The 17,299-nt window shown below is 42.7% G+C and overlaps 1 long non-coding RNA gene across 1 annotated transcript in view; it reads right to left on the bottom strand.

The window, feature by feature from the left end:
* Window positions 1–324: 324 nt before the first annotated feature.
* The window catches only part of LOC138670596 (uncharacterized), a 42,956-nt gene continuing 25,981 nt past the window's right edge, over window positions 325–17,299 (bottom strand). Inside the window, exon 3 of the long non-coding RNA XR_011319357.1 lies at window positions 325–510. This is a non-coding gene — a long non-coding RNA (uncharacterized lncRNA). The remainder of the gene's footprint in view (window positions 511–17,299) is intronic.

The raw sequence follows: 17,299 nt of genomic DNA, 5'->3' as shown, positions 1-17,299 counted from the left end.
ACTACCAAGACCTGTTAGTGCACAGGTGTAGGCAGCACTATCTTGGAGCAGGACTTTTTTTTCTCCAGCAAGATGGTGCCGCCGGCGCCTGCGCAATAGTAGCTATCAGATCTCTATACAAATCGGTAGCTACTACTGCACAGGCACAGTAGGCGCCATTTTTAAAAACTGATTTTTTTTAACACTTGCTCAATAACATCAATGATACTCACTAACTGGGCATACAATTGTCTGAAGCTTCAGTATAAGGCTGTTGTGTGGTATGGTATCATACACGTTTGCAAAGAAAAGACAAATCACATCAGTACCCAGATTTGCATTTACCTCCTTATAGAAAGCCATCATGTTAGCTAGAAATGTCTTATCTTTCATGAATCCATGCTGGTTGTCAGTAGAGGTGAGTGAACTTAAAAGCTCAGGGTTTGTACTAAACAGTTAGTGTCGGGGACTAAACGCCCAACATGGATTTCTCCTAGAAGTCTGTTTCAATGTCCGGAGTTCCGGGGAAGTCTGGAAGGAAAAAGAAAGAGAGAGAATTAAAAGAGCTTAAAAGATTGGGTCCCCATTGTTTTCAAAAGGGGTTCAGGTTCAAGTTCGAGAACAATTCTAATAACTGAAATTCAATATAAAGTAGCAGACCCAAACTTCCAAGGGTTTGCTCATCCCTAGTTGTCAGCTATTGCATTGTTCTCTGCTGTATACTTTTGCGAGACATCTATTGTCTCTGTAAAAAATTTGCACAACACTGATGGCAAAGTTACCAGACGGTAGTGACTTGGATCCAACATCTTCATTTTCAAAAATATCGGTACCACATCAGCCATCCTCCAATTTTGTGGTGCCAACCCTGTAACAAGAGAGTCTGTGTTGTATGCAATAGTTTCGGAGTATCCTATTTTTGCCTCCTACTTTATTGTTAGCAGTTTGACCCAGACTTAACTATCACATCTAATTAGTCAAAAAGGTAACATTTTAGAGAAAACTTTTTACATAATTTTACATTTAAATTAAAATCATTGATGTATAAATCAGCTTCATACTATGTGAATACATATAACTGAATGCTGTTTATAGGGGGATTCAGATTTTTTTTTCTAAATCGACATGCTTGCATTAATAAGAAGGTTTGTGTTATTTATCAGCCAAGCATTGAGCCTTTAAACTATAGCAATTCAGTTTCCTTGGAAGAAATGAATAGCGCATACTGTATCTATGTTTTCCTGACAGTATCTTTTGACTTACAAAACCACAATTTTGCTTTCACTACAAACTAACAATCAGATAACCATCAAATAGTTGTTTCAATGTTTTATTCCCAAGACATCATGGTTTCTTTGGTTATATTGTATGTTTGTGGATATTTTCTTTTTTTGTTTCTTCTTTTTCTTGTACAGCAATGGTTATACCTATAAAGTGCCCATGCAGTGCATAAATCAGTAAGAAAACATATGATAGCGGTACGTAAGGTAATTGTGTTCAATATTGATTCCGAACAAATGTGTGCAGGACTTAGTACGTGGCAGAAAATGATGGTGTGAAATGTTTTTGTGAGCAGTATTCCATCTGAATAGGCCTGGTGTGATGGCCTGTGGAACACATTTGGAAAATCTGTAACAGAAGCTTTTAAGTCACTGCATGAAAAAGAGAGGCAAATTCAACTAAATAATTGTGGCAAAGGCTTGAATTGTCTTATAGAATGCCATGTAATTATTAAAATCTGCAATATTTATTTGCAACAAATGAATGGAGGATTTGTCGTTGTATTTAAAAACCAGACTGAAGCGGCACCTCGTAAAACAAAGCTCATGAAATGTTATATTTTATGATATACAAAACAAAACATTTTTTTTTTTGCATTTTGATATGATATATGCATAAAATCACACATTTAATCACACATTTTAAAGGGATCCTGCCAACAAATCTTTCTATTATAAATTAAGCCACCACCTTTGACACCTCTTTTACAGCACTTGGCACAATAAAAGAAGCTTTTTCACCTGGATTGGATGCTGTCCTTCATTTCTTTTGGGTATGTACACTTCCACTTTGGTCTGTGGAATTAGGACGGGCATCCTATTGCCGGTTGTGCTGTCAGCTACTCTTTGAACTCTGACCTCTTTTACAGCAGTCCATCAATCTATACATAAGTCACCAACTTCCTTTATATATTCAAAAAATATCTCTTATTTTTCTGTAACAAGGTGGCATGGTGGTAGCCGTGGGCGTCCATTAAGCAACAGTCAGTGAGCACCCGGCACCTTGCACATGGAGAGATGGGTACAACCCAGTACTCACTTCTGTCGCTGGAAATCCCTCAGTCTCTGTCACTCCAGCCTCCAGCTCCGCAGTTCCAGGAAACACCACAGAGTCACAGTTCTTTCCAACAGTTGAACATTACTAAACAGCAAGGCATCTGTCACATCAGCAGCACAGTTCACACAGGGCAACGTTTCCTGTCCTTTTCCTGCCTACCAAGCAGACTCTAGAATCTCTGTAATTTCTCTCTCTTTACTCTCAGCATTCATAGCCATACCTCTAGCCAGACTCTGTCCTGTCTGCGCTTTCCTTTCCTCTGCCATTTAGGCAACATCTTTGAACAGTTTGTGTCCCATCTATATCTTCAGCATTACCAGCTCCCTGACATCCCTTTGTCCTTCCTGGGGATGATCCTGTTGAGCTGGTGCCCGACTGCACTATTCTCCAGCCTGGGGTCCCTTACTGCTGTCTGCAGCTTTACCCCCATGGCCTGTAACTGTCACACTGTATGTGTCCTGCCCGGGCATCTGAACCTGAACAGGAAGTGCCTTTCCTATATCTCCCTGCTCTGTGCTGCCCTGCTCTATGCCCCTTCCATCTACTTAACCACTTGTGGCCTGTGCCTAAACTAATACCATTATCTGTCCTAGTCTCTATTTCAAATGTGCCTCCCTTTTTTGTAACCCCACTATTACTCTATGCTAACTTCTATCCCTAATCTTAGATATATATACAATACATGGAAAATACATGACATCACAGTACATAAACATTACATTACACACTAAGAACAATGAGGTGCCGCAGGTAATCTTGTGAACAGTGTCCAGGGGAGAGGAGGCACGTGAGGTTCTCCGCCACTTCCTTACAATTCCACCATAGACTTAAATCTGAAGGGCATCATTGGTCTTGTTCCATGCCTCTTATATCTGAGCAACTGCCATCTTCCTATCTTGATTAATATGGCTGATGGGTCCTGTCATCCCCACAGCACCACCAATCTCACTCCTGCAGAGTTCTAGCACAGACATGCGCAGACATACTTGACTCTGCACTGCTGAGGGCAAACCAAAGTACTGCAATGCGCATTTTCTGGCTTTACTTGCTGGTCATCTGCTCATTCTGCCCTCTCCTGGCACATGTGCATTACAGGACTTTGCTCTGCCCTCAGATATGCCTGCTCATATCTGTGATTCTGCTGTGCAAGAGTGAGATAGGGTTGCTGCATGGATCCCATAGGCTGTGCCATCCATAAGAATCAAGGCAGAAGGATGGCAATTTCAGGGACAGAGGAGGAGCCAAGCGAGACCAGCGACATCCATCAGACTGGACCATGCTATATGGTGAAATTGGAAAAGGTAGTCTTTTGGATATGCAGAGGGAATTGAGGGCTATTGCAAAGGCTCTTGGACTGCGGTAAAGAGGCATTAATGGTGCTCGCTTTAGTTTTTATTGGGAAAACCATGTGGAAGGTTCCCTTAAACCTAAAAACAGTGCAAAAAAAATCTTTAAGAAAATAAAAATAAAATATATAAAGCTAAGCTTGTGATTTAAACCAAGCATTTCTTGACATAAAGATATTTTAATAAAAGCATGTATTCGTGCTGTTATTTACATATGAATATGAATTATTGACTCAACACGTAACAACTTAAACATCTTTCACACTAAATAATGTGTTTGAGATTACATACATACATCAATTAGATGACACATTATATTTTACATCTACTGCTTATTTAATAGCTGAAGAATTTGTCCATATAGCGCAACATGCCAACGTAAAAAATGAAGCAACTTAAATGCTGCAAATCAAGTGCACACTTACTTGACACTCATGTTCTGAGTGTTCGTGTTCTTATGTTTACACATGTGCACAAGAAACACAAGACAAAAACCTCGGAATTTTAGCTGTTTCATTGGCAGTGTGCTCTATATGTGTTACCAATGAAAATCGATCTCTAGTATACAGTATGAACATGGATTACACTGATTCTGTACATTCTGTCATTGGTACAGATAACAAGTAAAACCTGAGGGCCAAAATCACCAAGACTGGCACTTTGTGCTCCAGCCTTCATAATATCTGTGCTGCTGTAAAATGCATCAAATTCATCAAGAAGCATCTGTCTCTTAATTATTTTGCGTATCATTCAACTGACATGAACCACTGTCACAAACGTTACAGCGACTGGAGTACGTTTCTGGAGTAATTTACGTCACTGTAATGGGTTAAGTTATCATGAATTAGTCGTGTGCGCTTGTTCATGCCCTGACCCGCCCAGGCTGCACCAACATTTCTTAAAGACAGCAAAACTGGAAATCAGGCCCTTAACGTTTCAAACTCTGTCTTCACAGAAGAAAGAAACAATTTGTGTATCTGTAAAGGTACCTTCACACATAACGATATTGTTAACGATATCGTTGCTTTTTGTGACGTAGCAACGATATCGTTAAGGAAATCGTTATGTGTGACAGCGACCAACGATCAGGCCCCTGCTGGGAGATCGTTGGTCGCTGAACAAAGTCCAGAACTTTATTTCGTCGCTGGATCTCCCGTGGACATCGCTGGATCGGCATGTGTGACACCGATCCAGCGATGTCTTCACTGGTAACCAGGGTAAACATCGGGTAACTAAGCGCAGGGCCGCGCTTAGTAACCCGATGTTTACCCTGGTTACCAGCGTAAAAGTAAAAAAAAACAAACACTACATACTTACCTACCGCTGTCTGTCCCCGGCGCTGTGCTCTGCACTCCTCCTGTACTGGCAGTGAGCGTCGGTCAGCCAGAAAGCAGAGCGGTGACGTCACCGCTCTGCTTTCCGGCCGCTGTGCTCACAGCCAGTACAGGAGGAGTGCAGAGAAGCTTAGTGTTTGTAAAAGTTGAAAACAAACACTGGTACATGGCAGATATTGTAAATGCCGCTGCTTGCTGCTCTACCAGAGTGTAGCTAGCAGGTAACAATGGGCAACAAACTGTAAGAAATTACATTTATGGTAAAGTTTGTTACAGAACAATTGTATGGATGGGAAGGATCTGACCTTTGACACCTTGTGGACTAAAGGCCCCTTCACATTAAGCGACGCTGCAGCGATACCGACAACGATCCGGATTGCTGCAGCGTCGCTGTTTGGTCGCTGGAGAGCTGTCACACAGACAGCTCTCCAGCGACCAACGATGCCGGTAACCAGGGTAAACATCGGGTTACTAAGCGTAGGGCCGCGCTTAGTAACCCGATGTTTACCCTGGTTACCATCCTAAAAGTAAAAAAAAACAAACACTACATACTTACCTTCCGCTGTCTGTCCCCGGCGCTCTGCTTCTCTGCACTCCTCCTGTACTGGCTGTGAGCACAGCGGCCGGAAAGCAGAGCGGTGACGTCACCGCTCTGATTTCTGGCTGACCGACGCTCACTGCCAGTACAGGAGGAGTGCGGAGCACAGCGCCGGGGACAGACAGCGGTAGGTAAGTATGTAGTGTTTGTTTTTTTTTACTTTTACGCTGGTAACCAGGGTAAACATCGGGTTACTAAGCGCGGCCCTGCGCTTAGTTACCCGATGTTTACCCTGGTTACCAGTGAAGACATCGCTGGATCGGTGTCACACACGCCGATCCAGCGATGTCCACGGGAGATCCAGCGACGAAATAAAGTTCTGGACTTTGTTCAGCGACCAACGATCTCCCGGCAGGGGCCTGATCGTTGGTCGCTGTCACACATAACGATTTCCTTAACGATATCATTGCTACATCACAAAAAGCAACGATATCGTTAACAATATCATTATGTGTGAAGGTACCTTTACTTTTAAAGGGGCTGTGGTGCCCACCTTTATGCTTTATTCACATATTAGTATTTTTGACGAGTATTTTGACCAGGATTTGTATACCGAAGCCAGGAGAATTTCGAAAACACAGAACAGTTGTTAAATGTTAATCTTTCAGTCATAGTTTTTCTCTGTAAGTTCAATTTCTGGTTTTGGCATGCACTGATGCAGAGTACTGACCGAATACTGCCGTGTGTGTGAGGCCTTCTTGCTTATATTGCTGCACTCTTAGTAGCGGGTGTGCTTGGCCGCGGAGCATTGTCCCATTTACTTTAAACAGTTGTTCTTCACAATTTCTGATATCATTTTGTTAAAAAGCAAATGAAAGACTAAAAGAGATGCGTAATTTAACATTTTAAAGTTTCCAATATCTGCCCCCAAGTATTTAATATTTTTCTTTATTCTATAGCACCTTATAGAGCATGTGCACGTATTGTCTTTGAGACATTTATACTCGCCAAGTTTTTAAAGAATTAGACACTTCAGGACATGCTAGAAGTGTTTTTCCTTTCGCAGCCTCTGTTTTTTTTTGTTATATCTTTGTTGTATTTTTTTTTTACTTGTATTAACTAGTGGAAGACGAATGGCCAAGTCACTTCTGTTAACCACTTTGCATCTTTGGAACGGTGAAGCAGGTAAAAGAAGCTCTAAAGAACCAACATACGCATAACAAGTCGTTTTTACATTTCGATGCATATATTCATTCATTTTAGCATTTATTTAGCACTTTTTCATATGGGTTACCTGCCTGAAAAAGAGGTTGAGTTCACATATCCTTATTCTTCTTTACCTTAAAGAAGCAGAAATCTTCTGATAAGAACATACCTGCTTATTAAATTGCTTCATCTATGAAAGCCATCTATGTCTGCTGTCAGGTGTCACGGATCTAGTTTTGCCAGTAGAATAATGCTGACGTAATCAGTAAGTGGTGAACATGTCCAGCAACAATGTAGGGAATACGCTGTCCAGCTGCAATGTCGGTATAGTTTGTGCCCCTTCTTATGATTAGCCTGTATTGTTGGATAGCTGATCTTTATCACGCATATTAAGTTTTACAGTCGTTTATGTGGCAGGGATGGTAGACCAATTCCTGAGCACAGAATCCAGATTAAATCCCAGTCATTGCCAGTTATAAGAGTAATACTGATAATTATTTTATTATATGAACTTGATCTCTTGAATTTCCTCTGATGAAGGAGATCACTTCATCTCAGAAATGCGTAAGGGAAGTGCAGCCCCTTGTGGTTACTGTACCAAGGAGAGCAAAAGTCACACACCACTTGCTTCCACTTGCAGTCCAGCAGAAGCACCAGGTGAGCCTCTGGCCAGAACTCCGTGGCACCTTTTACCGCACTACACGCCAGCCTTGCACCACTCCTTCATATGATCATTACAGCTGCAGTGAATACTCACGGACTGCTTCATCGCTCCTTTCACTGAACTTCCATTTCAACAGAAAGTGAGTGGTTACATTGTGTCCACATAGTGGGTGTTCTACGGCTTGCTGTTTGTAATAGCATTGTGTACCACAGGTACAGGTGCTAATCACTCCTTACACAATTGGCGATTGTAATTAGAGTTCAGCCTAAGTCGGTTCAGTTGATGGCTACAAATTTATGCTACATGCTTCGATGCTTGCCTGGTAGGTAGCTATGTCAGGCTAACACTGAATTTAGTTGTACACAAAACAGGTTGTCTCCCACCCTATTTGCTAACCACTAACAACCTGGTTGGTTTATAGTCCTCATCAAATTTTAATATATAAATATATATATATATATACTGTATATAAATATATATACATACATGTTTTTCCTTATGTGTCATACAGTGTATAAGTGTATATTTCCATTTAGCGCAGTGTCTCATATACTTACTGTCATGGTTTTGGACAGGGTTCATGCCCTGTCCTCTCAGGATTAATTTTATGTGGCCTCCTTTTGGTTGTGTGAGGGGAACATGTACCCACGCTGGACTAGGATTCTCTGTCAGTTATACTTTCATTCTGTCTGTGTGTCTGACCACTGGTGTGCATGTGCATGCTGCATTGTTTGATTGTTTTCTGGTTTTGACCCTTTAGCTCATCTGTCTTTATTCCGCTACTTCTTGTCCCTTTGGTACCTCATTGCTACGTTTGGATTTCTGACCTCTGGCTTCTACTTGACTACCCTTTTGTTTCATTCCATAGTACCTCGTTTGACCTCCCGGGTTAGACCTCGGAAAGTTTAGACTTCGCTCCAGCGCCTCATGCCGCCCTCATCCACCCCCCTGGTCACGTGTGCTAGGTACTGTTCGCAGCCTGGTGAGGGATAGGGATGAGGGGACAATGCATACCCAGCTTATAATCGAGTATATAAGATTACCCAATTTTCCGTGGCAACTTAGGTGCCTCAGCTTATACTCGGGTCACCTTATACTCGAGTATATATGGTATTCTATTCCTTGTTTTTTTAAACTTGATACTTGATTTAGCTTTGCTTATACTTGAACTTAACCATAAACTGAACTAACATTTCTCTTGGCGATAATAATAATAATAATAATAATCTTTATTTTTATATAGCGCTAACATATTCCGCAGCGCTTTACAGTAAGCGATAAGCAGATAAGCAGAAGAGTGGTAATGTTAACTATATCTTTTAAATCAGGAGACTCACTGTATCTTTTCCTTTTTACTCTCGCTTACCTACTGATTACTCTATTTCCTTTTTATTTTGTCATTTCTTTTGTACCTCTGTTTTCACTCAGCTGTATGAATACTACACTATGACTACTGCTAACTCAGTCCACCAGCCAGCAGCTACAATAAAGATGTATCACAGAGGTGAAAACCAAATGACTGTAATATGAAAACCTAAGCATTCTCTCAGACCTGTTAAACTGAGTAGCGAGTGCAAAAAAAAGTCTTCGTAAAAGCTTCCAGATGTATATGCCAGATAGTTTCTTTTTTATATATATGGGAACTGAAAACGGATGAATACCTGCAGTGTAGTGTCTTAAATACTGTTATTTATATGTGAAGGGGAATATAGCTCTGTAAAATCAAAATGCAACTTTGACCACTAAAAAAAATGAGTAAAAGTAAAAATTGAAGAAATAATTGAAAAATGAATACAAATACATTTTGTACCTGCAGGTAAACTTTAATTATATTTAAAGATGTCTGAGTTGATTTGTAATGAATCAAATTTATTATACATTTCCACAAATGTATGATTCTAGAAAATCCGGAGTTTATGGTATTCAATTTGTACAAATCCAGCAAAACGGCAGCTAACTGATAGACATTTTGCGGAATCCTTTTGTTAAATGTTAATGACATGACTGTGAAGTATAGATAGTGCCTGAGGATCTGAAGAAGTTAGTGAAGGACTGGGTGGGGAGATGAGGTGGTGGGCCAGGTAAGGGGTGGGTCTCGGACAGGTAAGTATAAGATTTTGTTATTTTTAGAGTAGAAAAGAGCTTGAGGTAAGAAGTTACTGGAAAAGGATACATATTTGTTGCCTATACACAATTAATAATTGGAACTATGGTTTAGTGTTAAATGACACTACATTATGGTATTGGAAAATGTACAACAAAACATTAAAGCATTATTCAGATTTGCATATTTATTCAGCATTTTGCATTGGTTTTTGCAACTCTCATCAATATATGTGTCTTCCAATTGTTTTCAGGTTCAAAATGTACAATAAAATTTAGTCAGCATCCTAATGAACAAGAACTGCATTGCTGGATCAAAGGATTATAATTTATATCCTCTTGAGTTTTTACATGAGTGAAGACACTTAACAATAGGCATGATTACAGCGCTGACACTGAGTACAGAAATGACTGCTCAATGTAGCGGCCTCACCCACATGACTAACATTATCTTCCTTATTCTACACTTAGTAATACCTTAATCAAAGGCAGAGCTTAATATATGCTCTGTACTGTACTGGCATTTTTAGGGAGATAAATCTGTGATCAGTGATTGATGTATAATTTTTTAACTATGATATAATGTGATGATATTATATAACTGTAATGCTGCTGCCAGCATCCCAATATGGCTACCCTTCCCTCTCCATGTAGGGATGCGGACAGACTCATGGCCACAATGCTACCTTTCCGTGTCACTCAGCATGTTCTGATGGTGCAGCTGGAAGTCGCGTGCATGCTGCACTGTTCTTAAAGGGCCAGCGCGCAATACTCTAAGATGGACCCCCGCCAATAGCTGAAAGACATCTTGTTTAAAAGGCACCCTTCGCAATAGGGATGTGTTGAAGCAACACTAAGTCATTAGTAAGTTAGGTTCACTGCTAGTAAATTGTAATGTTCCCTGGTCCTGGTGTGGTCAGTCTCCTGAACCTGAAGTCCTTGGTTCCTGTGTGGCCAGTCCTGAACCCGGTGTCCCTGGTTCTTGTGTCGCCTGTCCTGAACCCATAGTCCCTGGTCCTGGTGTGGCCAGTCCTGAACCTTGAAGCCACTTCTGCTTGACCTAAATCTATATCGAGACCCATGTGTCTGAACATGTGCATATTCATGTACTCTGTATATCTGGACTGCTAAAACTAGTCTCCAAAACAGCCCTGTCTCAGACCCAGTGCCAGTAACTGTTCTACAGCTCTTGAATCTAGTAGTCTGAACAGAGCTCATGTCCGTGTCGGTGTCAGTAACTGTTCTGCCAGAAGATCCAGAATCTAGTAGTCTAAACAGAGTCTGCATCTGTGTCAGCAACCTAACCCCTGGGGTTAGCAGCAGTATCTTGGACTGCTTAGGACAGGTAACTGGCAACTACCTGCAGCTCAAGTCTGACTCTACCATCAGGAGCTGCAGTGAACACCAGGTATCCACTTAGCTATGCCCCTTCCTAGGTAAGCCTGGCCCTGTGGCACAGTAATTCCATGAGCCATGTGCACCACATGTGGGCATAACAGTTTGCTTTGGCCATGGGCTCCACTGATCCCCAGTCCTCTCTGTGCTCAGACCTGTGTTGGCAGTTGGGTTACCAACCAGGAAAAAATTTCAGCTGCAAACATTAGATGCCAGATTGGAAGCCATGACATCATCTGTGCCACCTCAAGATACAGTACCAGGGCTGTGCCAATTCTACCTGAAACGTATGCTTCTGAAGTGGAATCCATCCTTCCTGATCCACCTCGATACTATGGAGAGCCAAATCAGTGTGGTGAGTTCCTAGAGCAGTGCATGCAGCATTTTGAATTTCGGGGCCATCAATTTCACTCTAATCTGTCTAAAGTAGCAATCCTAATGTCCTACCTAGCAGGATATGCCTTTGTGTGGCTCAACTCCCTATGAGAGAGATGGGATCCTGTCACCTCAGACCTGCAGACCTTCCTGGTGGCCTTTTGAAAGGTCTTCAATGAGGCAAATCTTCTGCAACAACTTCCCTTCTCAGCTTACAGGAGTAGTCCAGACAGGTGACATGGATGAGGAGACCGTCACGTCTGGCCCTGTCCTTTCAAAGACCACCCAGTTCCCAAACTGTTGAGGCAGCAATGCGCAGAGAATCCATGACAGTTTACCATGTTTGGAAGCTTGAGCAGGAGCCGGAACTCAGCCATGAGAAGAGATTGCTGTATCGTTGCAGTTGTGTGAAACATACCTATGGTCTTTGTCCTGAGAAGTCTGAAAACCCCAAATCCTTGGGCCAGTAGAAAAGGCTGTCTTTGGCAGGAGTTTTCCCTCTTCACCGATGAGTGTGACTGTATCCATGGCAAGTTGAAACTTCAGATCGGCGGGAAATTTCGGGATGTAAGCTGTGATGAGTCAGTGTCAGATTGCCATCAAACAGCTCCAGAATCCTGTGAGGGTGTTTTCAGGTAGGTGAAGGATATGAACTACCAAAAGACAGTCAATTCATTTCCAAAATACTAGGGCTCCTTATTGAAACATTGCATACAGAGAAGATCGCCTTCCATGTGTTGTCTGGCTTTCCCATAGGTCGTTCAGAGCTGAGAAGTCAAGTGCCCATTCTAGTCTGGAAACCCCATGTCACCATTGGAGAGAGTCACGTCATAAGAGGTGTCTAGTCCCTAAATGTCCAGGTCAGTCATCATTGTCATCTTCTCCGTTACGTCTGTTAGTCGCCGACTCGCTGTGTGCTGGCATCTCTGAAAGAAGATGACCAATGAAATCCCTTTGATAGTTCCAATGATTCGCTCCCAGGAACCTCCCCAACTTGAGGACAAGTTGTCTTGGAAACCAGACTGAAGATGGGCCTAGAAAAGGTATCTTCAGTTTCTACATGGTCTGATGAAGAGAATGTCAGGGCGGTGGCATCTTCTAAGTCTCTGCAACTCCAACAGCCAGGTCTAGCAACTCCGGTTGACCCTTGAATCCTTCAGGGTAGTAATTGATCTAAAAAAGTGGAAATACACTTCCCAATGCCAAGTTCCTGTCACTATGCCTGCTTTGTCCCACTCTGAGGATGGGTTGAGGGAGAGAAGCATCCTAATCGTGATGATGGTAAGAGAGGTCACTTTTTTTAGTGGACAGAAGTTATGGTCCTGAAGAGAAGTTGTGGGAGTCAGTGATGAAGAATCGGCAGTCTTCAATTTCTCTGCATAGAGTTCATGTTGAAGAAGAGGGGTCATAAGGAGGGGCACTGTAACGACGCTGCCAGCGTCCTGGCATGGATCCCCTTCCATTCAAGGCCACAGACATGTTGTTACCTCCCCATCACTTGGCTTGTCCCTTTACATGCTCCCTGCTTCCTGGCCTAGTTCCTATTCTTAAAGAACCAGCATGTATACCTGCAAGATGGCCTCCAACCAATAGCTGGGAGGCATATTGTTTAAAAAGCAACCTTCTCAATTGGGAGGTGCTAAAGCAAAATTAATTTAACTACTGCTGAGTTGTTAGATCTCCTGGTCCTGGTTTGGCCAGTGTCCTTAACCCATAGTTTCTGGTCCTGGTGTGGTGCAATCTGAACTCTGAAGCCACTCTGACAGTACCTGAATCTACATCTGAAACTCATGTGTCTGAACTTTTGTCTATCCATGAATTCTGCATATCGGAACTGCTAAAACCAGTTTCCGAATCAGCCCTGTCTGAGACTCCATGTCAGTAACCAGTCTACAGAGGATCCTAAACCTAGTAGTCTGAAAGGAGCCCATGTCCGAGTCCATGTCAGTTACCATTCTGCCAGAGGATCCAGAACCTAGCAGTATAAACAGAGCCCCAGTCTGCATCCGTATCAGCCAACCTGAACCCTGGAGTCCGCAGCTGCAGTAACGGGGACTGCCTAGGAGTGGTATCTGGTGGCTATCTGCAGCTCGAGTTTGACTCCATCAGGAGTTCCTGTGAACACCAGGTAGTCCCTCTTCCTAGGCAAGCCCTGCCCTGTGGCATAATGTGTCCACAAATCATGTGCAGCATGTGCACCACCTGCAGGCATAGCAATAACATTATATTTATGCTTTTGTATACGAAATGCACAGATACCAGTTGAAGGGAACCCGTCACCAGGTTTGGCCAATACAAGTTACGGTCATCACCTTTCAGGGCTTATCTACAGCATTTTATAATGCGTAGATAAGCCCCTGATCTGACCTGCAAGAGAAGAAAATAACTTTTATTATACTCACCTGGGGGCGGTCTGGTCTGATGGGTGTTGCAGGTCCTGGTCCACCGCCTCCCATCTTCTTGCGATGCCGCCCTCCTGCTTGCTTCACGCTCCTGTGCAGGTGTACTTATCTGCCCTGTTGCAGGTAGAGCAAATTTCTGCAGTGCGCAGGCGCTGGGCCTCTCTGACCTTTCCCGGCACGTTTGCACTGCAGTACCTTGATCTGCCCTCAGGCAAATAAGTACGTCTGCACTGGAGCGCGATGCTGGGGTGCCCATGTGGATGACGCACGGACATGTCAACCACATGAAGCAAAGAGGAGGGCGGCATCGCAAGAAGATGGGAACCAATCAGACCAGACCGCCCCAGGTGAGTATAATAAAAGTTAGTTTTCTTCTCTTGCAGGTGGATTAAGGGCTTATCTACAGCATTTTAGAATTTTGTAGATAAGCCCTGAAATGCGGTGGACATAACTCACATCGGCCAAACCTGGTGACAGGTTCCCTTTAATATAAGGGTTACAGTATGCTAGAAACTTGCCTATAGTGGCCAAGTAAAGGGCACATTTGTCAATTAAATAACGGACAACACCTTATTAATGAGCCCAAAAAACATATAATAATTGGTACTCACTTTAGAAACCTGTGCCACTCCATTGTACTCAGTAGTGCATACCCAATTAGTCTTCTGAGATCAACCCGTGGCTGCTGACCAGCTGCTGTGTTCACATTTCACCTGCACTGTGTTTCTTCCGCCAGGTTAAACTGTAAATGCTGCAGCAAGTGGGGACGTAGTGCTGAGAATGGAAACGTGGCGCAGATACTGGAGGTGAATATCATTTTTTTACCACCTTGGGCCTATTAATAAGGTGTGGGCCAGTGGTGGAAAACCCCCTTACATTGACATTGTCTACAATGACTGGATAGGTAGTGCTTTTATCTACAACATATTCTACAAATGTCTGATGTGGTGCAAGTCAGGAATGAAGATTCCTCAATATTAGCGATGAATGCCCTGGCGGTTTCCCCCTGAAGTCCTAGCTTGTCGATTGATCTATATACTTAGCACACTGATACAATTGAGCACAGTAGCAGGCACAGTCATTAAGGCAATGTATAAGTTAAAGTCTGACATATCTGACATGGGGGCATGGGCGCTGCAAGCCAGACAAGAATAAGGTCACCGGGCAGAGCAAACCAATTCTGTGTCATTGTTATTATGAAAAGCATGGCTGTTATCATGGAAATGTCACTGGCATAAGGAGCCTAGTGACTCCATGAGGGTCTTTGTAGCTAAAATATATGGCTTTAAAAATCTGTCTTCGGAGGTTTATGAACGTGACTGTTGTTGACATTGAAGGTAGAGACTAGCAAATATATTTAACTGAAATTGAATTCTACTCAAATTTGACAAAATTCCAAATTAACCAAAATGCTGATTTTTTTTTTGTAATTAGCTTTCACCCAGATTCAGCAAAATGGCCGATGCTGGCCATCACTTTTCTGGACTGTAAAAGGCCATAAAACATTTTTTTTTTAATCCTTATTATTAGGGTTGGCGGAACGCATCTATATATATATATATATATATATATATATATATATATATATATATATATGTATAATATATAAAGCTGAATGTGTGTATGTGTGTATGTATGTATGTATGTATGTGTGTATGTCCGGGATTGGCATCTGCACCGTCGCAGCTACAGCCACAGAATTTTTCACAGTCACATGTCTGGAGCCCGAGAGCGTCATAGGCTATGTTGTGAGGTGAAATTTTAACCCCGCGCGTTCCAATTCACCAAACAATTTTGCCCCTATCTACATAATGGGGAAAAAGTGAAAGGAAAAGTGTTGGAGGCAAATTGACAGCTGCCAGATGTGAACAAGGGGGACTTAACCCCTTCATGACCGGGGGATTTTTCGTTTTTCCGTGTTCGTTTTTCGCTCCCCTCCTTCCCAGAGCCATAACTTTTTTATTTTTCGGTCAATTTGGCCATGTGAGGGCTTATTTTTTGCGGGACGAGTTGTACTTTTGAACGACATCATTGGTTTTAGCATGTCGTGTACTAGAAAACGGGAAAAAAATTCCAAGTGCGGTGAAATTGCAAAAAAAGTGCAATCCCACATTGGTTTTTTGTTTGGCTTTTTTGCTAGGTTCACTAAATGCTAAAAATGACCTGCCATTATGATTCTCCAGGTCATTACGAGTTCATAGACACCAAACATGACTAGGTTATATTTTATCTAAGTGGTGAAAAAAAATTCCAAACTTTGCTAAAAAAAAAAAAAAATTGCGCCATTTTCCGATACTCGTAGCGTCTCCATTTTTCATCATCTGGGGTCGGTTGAGGGCTTATTTTTTGTGTGCCGAGATGACGTTTTTAATGACAGCATTTCGGTGCAGATACGTTCTTTTGATCGCCCATTATTGAATTTTAATGCAATGTCGTGGCGACCAAAAAAACGTAATTCTGGCGTTTCGAATTTTTTTCCCGCTACGCTGTTTAGCGATCAGGTTAATACTTTTTTTTAATTGATAAACCCGGCGATACCAAATATGCGTAGATTTGATATTTTTTTTATTGATTTATTTTGATTGGGGCGAAAGGGGGGTGATTTAAACTTTTATTTTTTTTTATTTTTTTCACATTTTTTTAAACTTTTTTTTTTTTTACTTTTGCCATGCTTCAATAGCCTCCATGAGAGGCTAGAAGCAGGCATAGCACGATCGGCTCTGCTACATAGCAGCGATCTGCTGATCGCTGCTATGTAGCAGAATTGCACGTGTGCTGTGAGCGCCGACCACAGGGTGGCGCTCACAGCGACGGGCAATCAGTAACCATAGAGGTCTCAAGGACCTCTATGGTTACCATTCACAAGCATCGCCGACCCCCGATCATGTGACGGGGTCGGCGATGACGTCATTTCCGGCCGCCCGGCCGGAAGCGGTAGTTAAATGCCGCTGTCTGCGTTTGACAGCGGCATTTAACTAGTTAATAGGTGCGGGCAGATCGCGATTCTGCCCGCGCCTATTACGGGCACATGTCAGCTGTTCAAAACAGCTGACATGTCCCGGCTTTGGTGCGGGCTCACCGCGGAGCCCTGCATCAAAGCAGGGGAGCCGGCATCGGACGGTATAGTACGTCCGATGCCGGTAAGGGGTTAAAGAGTGAGAGCGATGGCACCAAAGAGTATATACCATACAGATGCTAAGGTGGGGCCCCGACATGGGATACTCACCACACACGGGGATATGAACACACACAAAATGCGCCACACACTACCACGTGCTTGAACGCATATACCACCCTTAGCACACATTCCACCACACATACACCAACCTCGCCACATAAAAGTCGAAACACAAAAGTCGCCGCTCAAAACTTGCCAGATGCAAAACTAGGCTCACGCAAAACTCACCACACGTGCAAAACTCACCTCATGGAAAACTCGCCACACGCAAAACTTGCACACGCGGAAAAATTGATACATGCACAAAAGTTGCAACACATGCAAAAGTTGCCTCACTCAAAACTTGCACATACTCAAAACGCACCACACATAAAACTCGCCACGCGCAAAACTCTCCATGGGCAAAACTTGCTGCCCACAACTTGCTACACTAACCTGTCAC

Source organism: Ranitomeya imitator, chromosome 3 (assembly GCF_032444005.1).
Source record: "Ranitomeya imitator isolate aRanImi1 chromosome 3, aRanImi1.pri, whole genome shotgun sequence".
NCBI classification, from domain to species: Eukaryota; Metazoa; Chordata; class Amphibia; order Anura; family Dendrobatidae; genus Ranitomeya; species Ranitomeya imitator.
Note: the sequence above shows the minus strand (reverse complement) of the source record. Positions and strands in the feature narration are given on the sequence as shown.